The sequence below is a fragment of the Choloepus didactylus genome, chromosome 22 (assembly GCF_015220235.1).
Source record: "Choloepus didactylus isolate mChoDid1 chromosome 22, mChoDid1.pri, whole genome shotgun sequence".
Taxonomy (NCBI): domain Eukaryota; kingdom Metazoa; phylum Chordata; class Mammalia; order Pilosa; family Megalonychidae; genus Choloepus; species Choloepus didactylus.
Genome location: NC_051328.1, coordinates 24,479,664 through 24,493,584, shown reverse-complemented (window position 1 = coordinate 24,493,584; position 13,921 = coordinate 24,479,664). Strand labels below are relative to the sequence as shown.

The 13,921-nt window shown below is 40.1% G+C and overlaps 1 protein-coding gene and 1 pseudogene across 4 annotated transcripts in view; both read right to left on the bottom strand.

Annotated features, from left to right (window-relative positions):
• The window catches only part of LOC119518528 (cytochrome b5 type B), a 179,941-nt gene that overhangs the window by 69,728 nt on the left and 96,292 nt on the right, over positions 1–13,921 (bottom strand). The window lies entirely within an intron of this gene.
• Positions 12,655–13,512, bottom strand: LOC119518525 (annotated as a pseudogene).

Genomic DNA, 13,921 nt, shown 5'->3' with positions numbered 1-13,921 from the left:
GCATGATCCAACCTATATGCTGTCTACAAGAGACTCACTTTAGGTACAAAGAAGCAAAGAGGTTAGAAGTAAAAGGGTGGAAAGAGATATTCCATGCAAAGAGTAATCAAAATTGAGCCAGAGTGGCTATATTATTGTCAGACAAAATAGACTTTAAGTGAAAAAAGATCACAAGAGATAAAATATATTAGATATTGACAAAAGGTTCCATCCAGCAAGAAGATATAACAATTATAAACATCGTTTTCTTTTTTTCAAGGAAAAAAAGGCTTTATTGTGCAATTCCATGGTAGGTTCCAGGCTGACAAGGGCCGAGCCCATAACCCCAGCCTATCCTGGCTTTGTGCCTACTCTTTGGTCTCTACCCTTGCCTGGAGTACCAGGGTCTCCTGAGGGGTGTACAGGTGTCTATGAGTGTGTCCAGGTGGGGAGGGCTTCTCTGGGCCATGGGCACTCTGGTACTGTGACAGCCTTGAGGTGAAGACAGGTGGAGTGGGGCAGGGACCCCACCTGCTCAGGCTCAGGTGCCTTTTTTGGAGGAGCAGGGGAGAGAGAAATTTATTTTTGTTTGGATGGTCCCTCAGTCTCAATAAGGAGACCAGAGTCCAGCCCTGGCCAGCTTATTTTGTATACTTGCCACTACAGCCTGAACCAGGCTCATAACAGAGCTCCAAAATATATGAAGCAAAAAATGACAGAATTGAAGGGGAAAATAGATAGTTATATAATAATAGAGACTTCAATAAACCACCTTCAATGGTTATAGAACATCTAAACAGATCAATCAGGAAATAAAGGACTGGGGCAACACTATTAACCAATTAGATCTAGTGGACATATATAGAACACTCCACAACCAACAGCAGAACACACATTCTTCTCAAGTGTACATGGAACATTTTCCAGGATAGACCATATGTTAGCCCACAAAATAAATTCCACAAGGGAATAAAGCTGGAAATCAATACAAAAGGAAAATGGAAAAATTTACAATTATGTGGAAAATAAACAACACACTATTAAACAACCAACGGTTGTTTGACCAATGGGTCAAAGAAGAAACCACAAAAGAAATTAGGAAATATCTTGAGAAGAATGAAAACAAAAACAATATACCAAAACTTACAGGATGCAACAAAGGCAATGCTCAGAGGGAACATTTTAGTTCTAAATACCAACATTAAAAAAAGGAGAAAGATCACAGATCTATAACCTAACTTCACACCTAGAGAAATAAGAGAAAGAAGGGCAAACTAAACCCAAAATAAGCAGAAAGAAGGAAAGAGTAAAGATTAGAGCAGAGACAAGTGAAATAGAGAAGAGAGAAACAATAGAGAGAATCAGCAAAACTGAAAGTTGTTTTATTAAAAAAGTCAATAAAATCAGGAAGACTTAAGCCAGACTGACAAAGAAAAAGAGAGAGAGAGGACACAAATAACTAAAATCATTAATGAAAGTGGGGACATTATTAGCAACTTTACAGAAATGAAAAGGATTATAAGAGGGTACTATGAACAATTATGTGCCAACAAATTAGAATACCTAGATGAAATGGACAAATTCCTAGAAACATACAATTTACCTAATCTGAGGCAAGAAGAAATAGAAAACTCCAGCACATAAGTTTAGAAGAATAGAGATTATTCCTAACCGACTCTACAAGGCCAGCATTACCCTGATACCAAAGCTGTTAAAGACAGCACAAGAAAATAACAGACTAATAATCCCTCATGAATATAGATGCAAAAATCCTCAATAATACTGGCAAACCAAATCCAACAATATATTAAAAAAATCATACACCAAGAACAACTGGGATTTATCCCAGGAATGCAAGGATGGTCCAACATAAGAAAATCACTCAAGGTAACACCACATTATCAGAATGAAGGAGAAAAACCACATGATCATCTCAACTGATGCAGAAAAGGCAGCTGACAAAGTCCGTTCTTTCATGATTAAAGAAAAACACTCAGAAAACTAGGAAGAGAAGGGGACATTCTCAACATGATAAAGGGTATTTATGAAAAACTCACAGCAATTATCACACTCGATGAAAGACTGAAAGCTTTCCCCCTAAGATTAGTAACAAGACAAGGATGCCCAATTTCACTCCTGCTATTCAACATAGTACTGGATGTTCTAGACAGAGCAATTAGGCAAAGGAAGGAAAAAAGACATCCAAATTGGAAGGAAAAAAATAAAATTATCTGTATTTGCAGAAGACATGAACCCACATATAGAAAAACCCAAAGAATCACAAGAAAGCTCCTAGAACTAATAAACAAATTCAGCAAAGTTGCAGGATACAATATAAACACACACAAGTCATTTGGGTTTCTACACACCAGTAATGAACAATCTGAAAACAAGACAATTCATTTACAATAGCATCTAAAATAGTAAAATACCAAGGAGTTAATGTAACCAAGGGGGTATAAGTTTTATGCACTGAAAACTATAAAATAGTCCTGAAAGAAATTAAAGACAACTTAAATAAATGGAAAGCTATACCATGTTCATGGATTAGAAGATTTAATATTAGATGTCAATACTGCCTAAAGCAATCTGAAAATTCAATGCAATATCTATCAATATTTCTGCAACCTTTTATGTAGATGTTCTAGTTTGCTAATGCTGTGGAGTGCAAAACACCAGAGACGGATTGGCTTTTATAAAAAGGGGGTTTATCTGGCTACACAGTTACAGTCTTAAGGTCATAAAGTGTCCAAGGTAACACATCAGTAATCGGGTACCTTCACTGGAGGATGGCCAATGGTGTCTGGAAAACCTCTGTTAGCTGGGAAGGCACATGGCTGGCATCTGCTCCAAAGTTCTGGTTTCAAAATGGCTTTCTCCCAGGACGTTCCTCTCTAGCAAGCTTGCTCCTCTTCAAAACGTCACTCACAGCTGCACTGAGTTCCTTCTCTTTGAGTCAGCTCATTTATATGGCTCCACTGATCAAGGCCCACCCTGAATGGGTGCGGCCATGAGATCCGTGGGAACATCTCATCAGAGTCATCACCCACAGCTGGGTGGGGCACATTCCAAGCAAATCTAATCAGCACCAAAACGTCTGCCCCACAAGACTACATCAAAGATAATGGCATTTGGGGGACACAATACATTCAAACTGGCACATTCCATCCCCTGGACCCCAAAATGACATTATCTTTCCAAATACAAAATACATTCATTCCATCACAATATCACAAAAACTTAAATCATTTCAGTAACAAAAGTTAAGTTCAAGATCCTATCAAAATCAATTACAGGCGTGGTGGGTCCTAAGGCATAATTCTCCTTTGGCTTTGGATCTGTGGACTTAGAACAAGTTATATGCTTCCAATATACAAAGGAGGGACATTCATAGGATAAACATTCCCATTGCCATAAGGAGAAAGAGTAAGGAAAACAGGGTTAACAGGACCAAAACAGTTCCTAAAACCTGCAGGACAAACTCCATTAGATTTCAAAGTCTGGGAGTCATTTACAGAACAATGTTGCATCCTTGGGGCTTAAGAGAGCGGGAGTCCAACCCTTCCTAAGGGCCTTTGTGGCAGTACTTTCCTCTCCAAACACTTAGGTGAGTGCTCCAACATATCCACACATTGGGGAGACCACCTTCTCGGCCCCAACCTCCTCAAACATCTGGGCAACTCCCGGATTCTCTTCCATCTCCGGGGCACATGCTCAACCCCTTCAGAACAGTGGGGTGGCAGCCAGGCTCTTCCCAATTTCCTGGGAATGTGCTCAACCCTCTTTGGGGCTTGGGGTTGCAGAACATTTCCTGAGCATCGAGGCAGAAGGCCCGCCCTCGACCTCCAGGGCAAACTCACCCTTTCCATGCGTATGGGCTGCTCCGCTCTCACAGCCTAAGACCTCTTGACTCCAGACCTCAACCTCCATGGCTCTGTCTTTGAAGAAATTTTTCCTTCAATTTGTTCCTTGTCTGTCTCCTTCAGTCCAGACTGGCAATGGCTCTGTCTATAAAGATCTTGCAAAAATTTTGTTGGCTTTGCATGAAGCACACAGGGGTCAAAGCCATCAGACAATAGGACTTTCCACAAATCCTTTCTGCTTAACTCCTTTTCCAATCTTGGCTTGTACTGAAATAGCAGCTGGGTTCCATGTTTGGTTACATCCTCACGTTGGGCTGTAGCTTCTGGGATTCCACCCCCTGGAGGCTTGTAATTTTCCAAGCCATCAGCTTCTGGTTTCTTTGAACCCAAGAGTTCAGTTCTAAGTTTATCTCTCTCTGCTCACATTGTACTATAAGCTGCAAGGAGAGGCCAGGGTACATCCTCCAAATGTAGTCTGGAGATCTCCTCAGCTAAGTATCCCAGATTGTCGCTTTCAAATTCTTCCTTCCATCTGACACCAGGACTCAATTTTGCCAAATTCTCTGCCACTTTAAAACAAGGATCGCCTTTCTTCCAGTTCGCAACAACACATTCATCATTTCTCTTCAAGTTCTCATCAGAAGTACCTTTAGAGTCCATATTTCCACAAACAGTCTCTTCAAAGCAGTTTAGGCCTTTTCTATCAAGCTCCTCACAATTCTTCCAGAATCTTCCCCTTATCCATTTAAAAAGACATTCCAACATGTTTGGTATTTGCAAACTCAGCAGCAAAAGCACACCACTTCTCTGGTACCAAAATCTGTTCTAGTTTGCTAATGCTGCAGAATGCAAAATACCAGAGACGGATTGGCTTTTATAAAAAGGGGGTTTATTTGGCTACACAGTTACAGTCTTAAGGTCATAAAGTGTCCAAGGTAACACATCAGTAATCGGGTACCTTCACTGGAGGATGGCCAATGGTGTCTGGAAAACCTCTGTTAGCTGGGAAGGCACATGGCTGGCATCTGCTCCAAAGTTCTGGTTTCAAAATGGCTTTCTCCCAGGATGTTCCTCTCCAGCAAGCTTGCTCCTCTTCAAAACATCACTCACGGTTGCACTGAGTTCCTTCTCTTTGAGTCAGCTCATTTATATGGCTCCACTGATCAAGGCCCACCCTGAATGGATGGGGCCATGCCTCCATGGGAATAGTTCATCAGAGTCATCACCTACAGCTGGGTGGGGCACATTCCAAGCAAATCTAATCAGCACCAAAATGTCTGCCCCACAAGGCTACATCAAAGATAATGGCATTTGGGGGACACAATACATTCAAACTGGCACAGTAGAAATGGAAAAGTTGATCCTCAAATGCATACAAAATTGCAAGGGTCTCAGAAGAGTCAAAATAATCTTGAAAAAGAAGAACAAAATTGGAGGACTCACATTTCCTAATTTCAAAGCTTACTACAAAGCTACAGTAATTAAAACAGTGTCATATTGACATAAGGATAAACATAAAGACCAATGGAATAGAATTGAGGGTTAAGAAACAAGTCTACACATCCATGGTCAGATGATTTTTGACAAAGGTGTCTAATCTCATCCAATGAGGAAAGAAGAGTCTCTTCAAAAAAGGGTGCCAGAAATAAATTAATTAACCTCCCTCGTATGTGGGACATGACTCCCAGGGCAACATGAGACCCAACTCCCAGGAATAAGCTAGACCCTGGCATCAAGGAATTGAAAATGCCTTTTTGACCAAAAGGGGGAAAAGAAAGGTAACAAAATAAAGTTACAGTGGTTAAGAGATTTCAAATTGAATAGAGGGGCTATCCTGGAGGTTACTCTTAGGCAAGCTCCAGCTAGATAAGCCAAATGGCCACAGTATGCCAAGGGCAAATCAAAAGCAGTCCTGAAAATCCTAAAGAATACCCAAGTCCCTATCAGATACTCTACAAAAGTTTCACTCACTAAGTTTATTTCTCAGAAACTTAAATCCTCCAGAGTATTCATATGTCAGAAAAGTCCCAAAACCCAGAGGCAACATCCTCTCCAAGAACATCAACCAGCTGCATTCCCCTTCATCATAATGTCAACAACCCTTTTCAATATGAACAAGTTAGGATGGTTAATGCCCAGATATCCCTGAATATTCAGACAGAGATCAAATGAGAGGGAAGTGTAGCAATAGACAAGTTAGGATTCAACAAAGGATTGTGAATACTGAATCCTCAAATGATTTTTTTTTTTTTTTAGTCTTGAGGGTATTAGAACAGCTAGAAGTAAATAACTGAAATTGTGGAACTGTAACCCATAACATTCTTCGAAATTTGTTCTATAATTACTTGTTAAATCGTACTTTGAAAGTTATCACTTTTCTGTATATACATATTACATTTCACAATTTAAAATGTTAAAAAAAAACATAAAAAGTAACCTACAGAATGGGAGAAGATATTTGGAAACCATATATCTAATAACAATTTAATATCCAGAATATATAAAGAATTTCTACAACTCAACAACAAAAATACAAGCAACTCATTTTAAAAATTGGCAAGCATTTGAATTGGCATTTCTCCAAAGAAGATATTCAAATGGCCAATACGTATATGAAAAGATGCTCAACAACATTAGCCATTTGAGAAATGCAAATTAAAACTACATTGAGATACTGCTTCACACCTACTAGGATGGCTATTATTTTAAAAACTGAAAATAACAAGTGTTGTCAAGGATGTGGAGAAATGGGAACACTCCTCCTTGGTTGGTGGGAAGGTAAAATGGTGCAGAGGTTTGTACAACAATGGTCATAGCGGCATTATTCACACTAGCCAAAAGATGGATGCAACCAAAGTGTCCATCAACAGATGAATGCATAAACTAAATAATGTTGTATAGTCATACAACGGAATATTATTCATCTGTGAAAAGAAGTGCTGGTATATGCTAAACATGAATGAACCTTGAAGAAATCATGTTGAGTGAAATAAGCCAGGCAGAATAGTGATTACCAGGGGCAGGGGGAGCAGGAAATGGGAGTTCCTGCTAAATGAGTATGAGTTTTGGTTTGAGATGATGAAAATAGTCTGGAAATAAATAGTGACGAAAGTTACACAGTATTGTCAATGTGATTAATGTTAAAGATTTTCCACATAAAATGGTAAAATTATTTTATGTTATGTATATTTTATTACAATTAAAAACTAATTAAAAAATTTAAATTGATATAATTTACATACCATAAACTTCACTCTTTAAAAGTGTAATAATTCAGTGGCTTTTAGTCTATTATAATGTTGTACAACCATAACCACTACCTAATTCTGGAATACTTGACCACCAAAAAGAAACCTCATACATGTTAGCAGTCACTCCCAATTGCTCTCTCCTCCCTTGGCAACCACAAATCTACTTTCTGTTTCTATGGATTTGCCAATTCAAGAATTTCATATGAATGGAATCATACCATAGGTGACTTTTTATGCATGGCTTCTTTCACTTAACATGTTTTCAAGGTTCTTCTATATTATACCATGTATCCCTACTGCGGGACACTGTTATCGAGTTCTGACTTGGCGGGCCTGGGCCAGGGGAACTGATCAGCCCCTAGGAAAGGTAGTGGGGCACGGGTGGTAGCGCCCTCCACGGCCCCCCGGGCCTGAGAAAGTGGAGCCGAATGCAGGCCCCATTTCCTCACCCCAAAGTACAACCGTTGGGGAGGGCTTGCCGGAGAAACCCCCCCCCCCGTGCCTTACCCACACCCTCCACCCTCTTCGTTACCGGAGCAACTCCCGCCCCTCTTCAATCAACCTCCACGCCCTCTCAGAACCAATCCAAGCCTTTAACCCCTACAGCTACCCCGCCCTCTAAACCGCCCGATATAAGCTTGTACTCTCCCCTAATAAACTCTCTTGGCTTCTTCACCCTCAAAGAAACGTGTCCCGCCTGTTCCTTCTCGCCGCCCTCCACACCTTGCACGCCTCCGCCGGGGACCGGGCCCAGTCCCCCGCCTCGCCCTCGCCTCCGGGAAAGAGCCCCCGCCGCCGGTACCCTCCGAGCAATCCCGAGAGCCTAGGATTTAGCAACCGGCCGCCACCCCCCCCAGACGAGTCAACTGCGACCGCACCTACTTCATTGCTTTTTTTTTTCAATTTTATTGAGATATATTCACATACCACACCAATCATCCAAAGTATACAATCACTGGCTCACAGTATCATCACATAGCTGTACATACATCCCCATGATCAATTTTAGAACATTTTTATTACTCCAGAAAAGAAATAAGAATAAAAAATAAAACCCAAACTCCTCCTATACCCTTTATCCCCACCTATTGCTGACCCATAGTATTGGTGTAGTAAATTTGTTACTACTTCATTTCTTTTTATGGCTGAATAACATTCCATTGTACTGAAACACCACATGATTTTGTCTATCAATTTTTCAGTTGATGAACATTTTAATTTTTCCACCTTTTGTCTATTGAGAATAATGCTCAATAGTGTTATTGAATACAATTATTGAATACTGATGTACAAGCTTTTGCATGAAAACCTGTTTTCAGTTCTCTTGAGTGTATACCTAGGAGGAGAACTGCTGGGTTATATGGAAATTTTAGGTTTAACGTTTTGAGGAAGTACACTGCTTTAAATCTCCAAATATCCTGCAGTACAACACAGTACTTTCTTTAACTAGCTTCATGCCCCAGATATTGGCATCATGTTGAAAAAGCCCCAATATGGCAAGGATGGGGGCAAAGGAAATCTCCTCCCAGTTATACAATCAGAGGATATTCTGCACACACACACCAGGATACATAAACAAAAATGTTGATAGCAATACTGTTGGTCAATAACTGGTAAATAACCTACATGTCTGTTAACAATATATTGGATAAACACATTGTGGAATTTATACATCAAAGCAAATAAAGAAACTATAACTACACATAAAGCCTGGAAGAATCTCACAAACAGTTTTGAAAGAAACAAGTCACAAAAGAATACATATGGTACAATTTCATTTACAAAAAGCATCAAAACAACTAAATCATGTGGTTTAGAGATGTCTATGTAGGTGGAAAAACTATAAAGAAATTATTACAACAAAAACTAGGAGAGTGGCTACCTCTGGCAGGGTGAAACGGCAACGTGTCAAGGAGAGGTTCAGGAAGATCTTCTGGGCTGCAGCCAATTTTCTAGTTCTTATCATGGATGGATACATTGGGGATCACTTTGAATTATCTTAAACTGTACATATGTCCAACATGTACTTACCTACTTATTCCCTGTTGTGAATGTTTTATCCCACAGTTCAAAGAACAGAGCAGAATCCAGATATACGAGTCAGGAGGCCTGGAATCCAGACCAGATTTATCACTAAAGAGCTGTGAGACCCCAGACAAATTATTTAACCTCTCTGCTTCAATTTTTTTTAAATCCCTAAATGGGGATGAGAATAATAAATAACTACTGCTGCTTACTGAGGGTTTACCACTCCTAGGCTCCATGTTAAGTGCCATTACCTATGTTACTGGTAGTTGTTATATGTCTTTTTGGGCACAAGAAACATATAACTGAAGCCAGCTTAATCAAAAAGTGTTTCAGGGACACAGAAATGGCCTATAGAACCCAAGTCAGGGTACAGCCAGGGAATGGGCCCTGGGGACTCTGTTTCTTATTACTGCTGCATTCTCCTCTCTTGTAAGCTGGTTGTCTTTGCATCCCAGTCCATGTGGTGATAAAATGACCACCTACAACTCCCAAGTTTACATGTTCCCCATTCAACACACCAGCCAGACTCAGCCTGGAATCTCTCATTACAAATTGCAAAGTTCCCAATCAACTATGGCAATGGGACAGAGTCACATCATGCAAAATGTCTGCTAGGGACACATATCATGAAACTGAGGAATACGGATGGTTGGTAGTTGGCCATGGAACCCCAATTCTGTGGAGATGTAAAGACCCTAGAAAAGTGAGAAAGAGAGAGTAGAAGTACATACAACCAAATATTGACTGTCATTTAATCCAATCATTATAAGAACCCAATCAGATAATGTTGATATACCCATTTTACAGTTGCAGAGATTGAGAATAAGATATAGCCCACAGTTTATCACCAGCAGCACTAGTGACATTTGTGGCTGCATAATTCTTTGGTGGGGGAGGAGGGACTTCTCTGAACATTGCAGGATGTTTAGCAGCATCCCTGGCCTTTACCATTAGATGCCAGTAATACCCCCAGGCCCAGTTGTAACTATCAGAAATGTCTCCAGACGCTGCCAAATGTCCTGTGGGGGATAAAATCACTCCTGTTGAGAACCACTGAGACAAGGTAAGTAAATTGCTCAATACTACTCTACTAGCAAGACAGAGCCAGGATTCAACCCCAGGTCTGTCTGACTCTAAATCCTGTTCTCTTAGTTATTGTCTCCCTTATGATATCTGACTTACCTACCTCACTAGGTAGGTTGTAACGAGAATATAATGATATGAATGCACCTTGAAGAGTTAGGTCGTACATAATGTAAAATATTATTATGTCTCCACACTCCTCTTAGGAGCTTCCAGTTTGATGGACCAATGTGGGTGCTCAAACAGGATAGGACTATTCATCTCTAAGGAATTAGAATCCCATGGGTCTCACTACCAACCAACTATAGCCCCGATTTAGTTTCATAATGTGAATCCTCCCCCATACCCACCTGAGGACTGATAATTTCAGGTTTTTGCCTCCACATGTCCAATTCTACTCACCAAGTGATGATTTACAGTAAAACCCTAGCTGGTTTTCCTCTAGTGGAGCCACGTCTTTCTCCAGACAATTGGTCTCTGAAACTCAAAGATTCTTCCACAAAAACCAACTAAGCATGTGTCTTAGTTTCCTGGCTGCTATGACAACAGCCTCACAATGGGTTGGCTTGACACAAGGAATAAATTAACTCATGGTTTCAGAGGCTGGAAGACTTGCTCCTCCCAGAGTCAGTAGTGTTCTGGCTGGCTGGCAATTCTTGGGTTCCTTGGCTTTCCCATCATATAGCCATGTCCTCTTCCCTTCTCTTCCAGGTTCCATTGACTTACAGCTTCTACTCCTCTATGTGGCTTTCTCTTCATAAAACCTCCAGTAATAGGTTAAGGCCCAACCTCATTCAGTAGGGCCACATCTTAACTAAAAATAATGTCTTCAAAAGGTCCTATTTACAATAGGTTTGGAGCCACAGAAATGGATTGAGAACATGTTTTTTTCCTGGGGTACATAATTCAAACTGCTATAGCCTGTTACAGCTCTCCTCCAAGAACTTAGGCTAGAGGTCTCAGTAAGTTACAGGCTGCATGAGCTTCTTGGTTGCACTCTTCTCAACCCAGTGGTTTCCTTAAAGAGAATCTTCTAATAACTAAAATGCCTCTCTGAGGATGTTGCTTGACAAAGCCCTACATGTACAAACTCCAATCTGTTAGTTTTTAATCTAGTTTTTAATATTATGGCTAGATTCTAAAAATAACAAGGTCCTCCATTTGTGAGACTTTGAGGACCTTCCTTCCACACAAACCAAAAGGGAAAATATTTTGGCTGAGATAAGGGTGGGTCAGCCACACACTTAATGACAGGAGGGCTTTACATGGAGCATTTGGGACATTATAAAGGCAAGCATATCCTTACGGCTTAATTCAGCTGCTTAACAAATTGGCCATGAAATGCCATCTATACCCTTCCAGTCAAGATATAAACAAGTTGTTTGGCTGTTTGGTTACAATCTAATATTTTTTAAAATAAAAATTTTAATTGAAGTATAACTTACATGCAGAAAAGTACACAGATTATAAGTGTACAGCTTGAAGAATTTAGCCAAAAGTAAACACCATTGTAACCACCACCCAGATCAAGAAACAGAACATTACCAGCATTCAGCCCCCTCCCAGTCACTACCTCCACCCTTCTCCCTATATGTAACAACTATATATATATTTTTTCTTTTATGTAGACATTTTATTGTAACAAAGCAACTTGTACACTTTTAACTTTTACAACAGAGTCCCATATTTCCTGTCCAGTGAAACAAAATTTAAAAATAAACAGGAACAAAATTACAATAGAGAATGTCAATTCCAAATAAGATCCTACAGGTTCTGCAGATTCTTCCATCAAGTGGCAGGTCTCAAGTCATAATTAGGACAGAATTTTATTTTTAAAGTGAATTCTTAAACTGCAAGGATACCCCTTAAACATCACAATTAAACATGCCAAAGGAGAAGCCATATTGTCAAAATGCCCACTTAACCCATCCAAACATCTCGAACCCACCTTTTGCTGACCTTCTATAAGCTCATGTTTTTAAGGGTTTTTTTTCTTTTTTTCAAACAAGGGAAAGTACACAGATACAGGTCCATATTCCCATAGAGACACAGTGTAATCTCTGAGCCCAATATACAGAGAAAGGAGGAAAAAATCTAGAATCCCATGCACTGCTACACAGTGGCCTAGCACCCTCCAGCTCCTAGCAGAGTGAGGGGAGCCCAAGGTTTTTCCTTTTTTCCTACAGAGCACTGTGGTGTGTTGATTCCATAAACTTTTTTGTTGAGACAGGAAGGGATAAAAATGAATTTGGAACAAAAGGGGTAGAGATTCTTTTGCGCAAGGTATTTCCCCCCAAATAAATTGAGAACCATGGTGTAAAGGAGAGAAAAGAGGCCTCAAAAACTGGGCAACTGAGCACGGCGGGGCTGGGGGGGGGTGGAGACTGCAACTTGCTCCCACGGACTGGAAAAAATTTAAAAGCGAAGGGTTGGAATCCATCAGTGTTCTATCAGTCATCTTCTTCTCTATCCTCCTCCCCATCCTCTCCCCCATCATCATCTTCATCTTCTTCCCTTTCATCCTTATCCCCTTCTTTATCAATATCTTCCAATCCTTTTTCTTCATAATCATCATCTTTTTCTCCTTCCCCTTCTTCATCATCCATATCAGGAACAAAATAGTCCTGTAATGGATTTGGCCAAATATCATCTTTGATGTCCTCTCCGGACTCATCTGCACTTGCATAAGAGTGGGTAAACCAGGTAAAGAAGCTCTGTGGTTCTTCATGCTACCTCTTCCTGCTGGCTTTATTCTTTGTTTGACTTGAACATTTCCTCAAGCCCTTTCCAAATTTCCTTTTGATTTCAGTCTACTTTGAGGATAGATCACCACTCTCATTCAGAGGAAATTCTTTGGAGAGAACTTTATTTCCAAAGTAAGGATTTTCATCAAAATAAAAATTTATTCTGTAACCTGATTTAACGTCTTCAAATTCTATCACTTTGACTCTGGTCAAATAAGGGGATGCCTTTTTATCCCCCTCCCCAAGCCATGCAGACACTTGTGGATGGTTGACAAAGTTTGTTACCCCCAAATCTGGGATTTTGGTGTTCAACTCTGACCTCTTCTGAAAGAATGGTTGGCGGAGTTTATTATATTTCTGTTCTACTTTCAAAATCTCCTCTCTGGCTTGTTCATTAAGTTTGTCTACTTCATTTTGTACTTCATCAATATGTTCAACTGCTTCCTGCAGTTCTTTTTCTCCTTTTGGCAAGTCCAGAGTGGCGATATCTCCTGCCTGGGGGGCAGGAAACAGCTCTGCTTTCTTTGTTTGAGGCAGGAATTAAGACTGACATTTGGGGGCCATAGCATTTAGAAAAGTCCAGTAACCAGAGCCAAAGACAGATGTTGGCCTGGAAGAAGCTCAGAGAACTCACCACTATAATTTTAATCTTATGAGTTCCATATTTTTTATGTATCTGATGGCCCAGATAATTATCTCTGAGGGCCAGAGTTAATTAGAAACTGGGAAGATTGTTTCCCCATGAGTCATTACTCTTAAAAATAGTTTATCAGTGAGACTGCATCCAGCTGCAAGTAACAGAAACCTCAACTCGAATGGCTTAAACAATAAAGAAAATTTATGATCTCTACATAAATGGAAGTCCTTGCATAGGGTAAGCTTCAGGGTTAATTGAATTAGCAGCTTGAGTCAACAAAGACCCATGATCTTTCCATCTCTCCACTTAGCCATCCTTGCTGTTTGCTTTATTCTT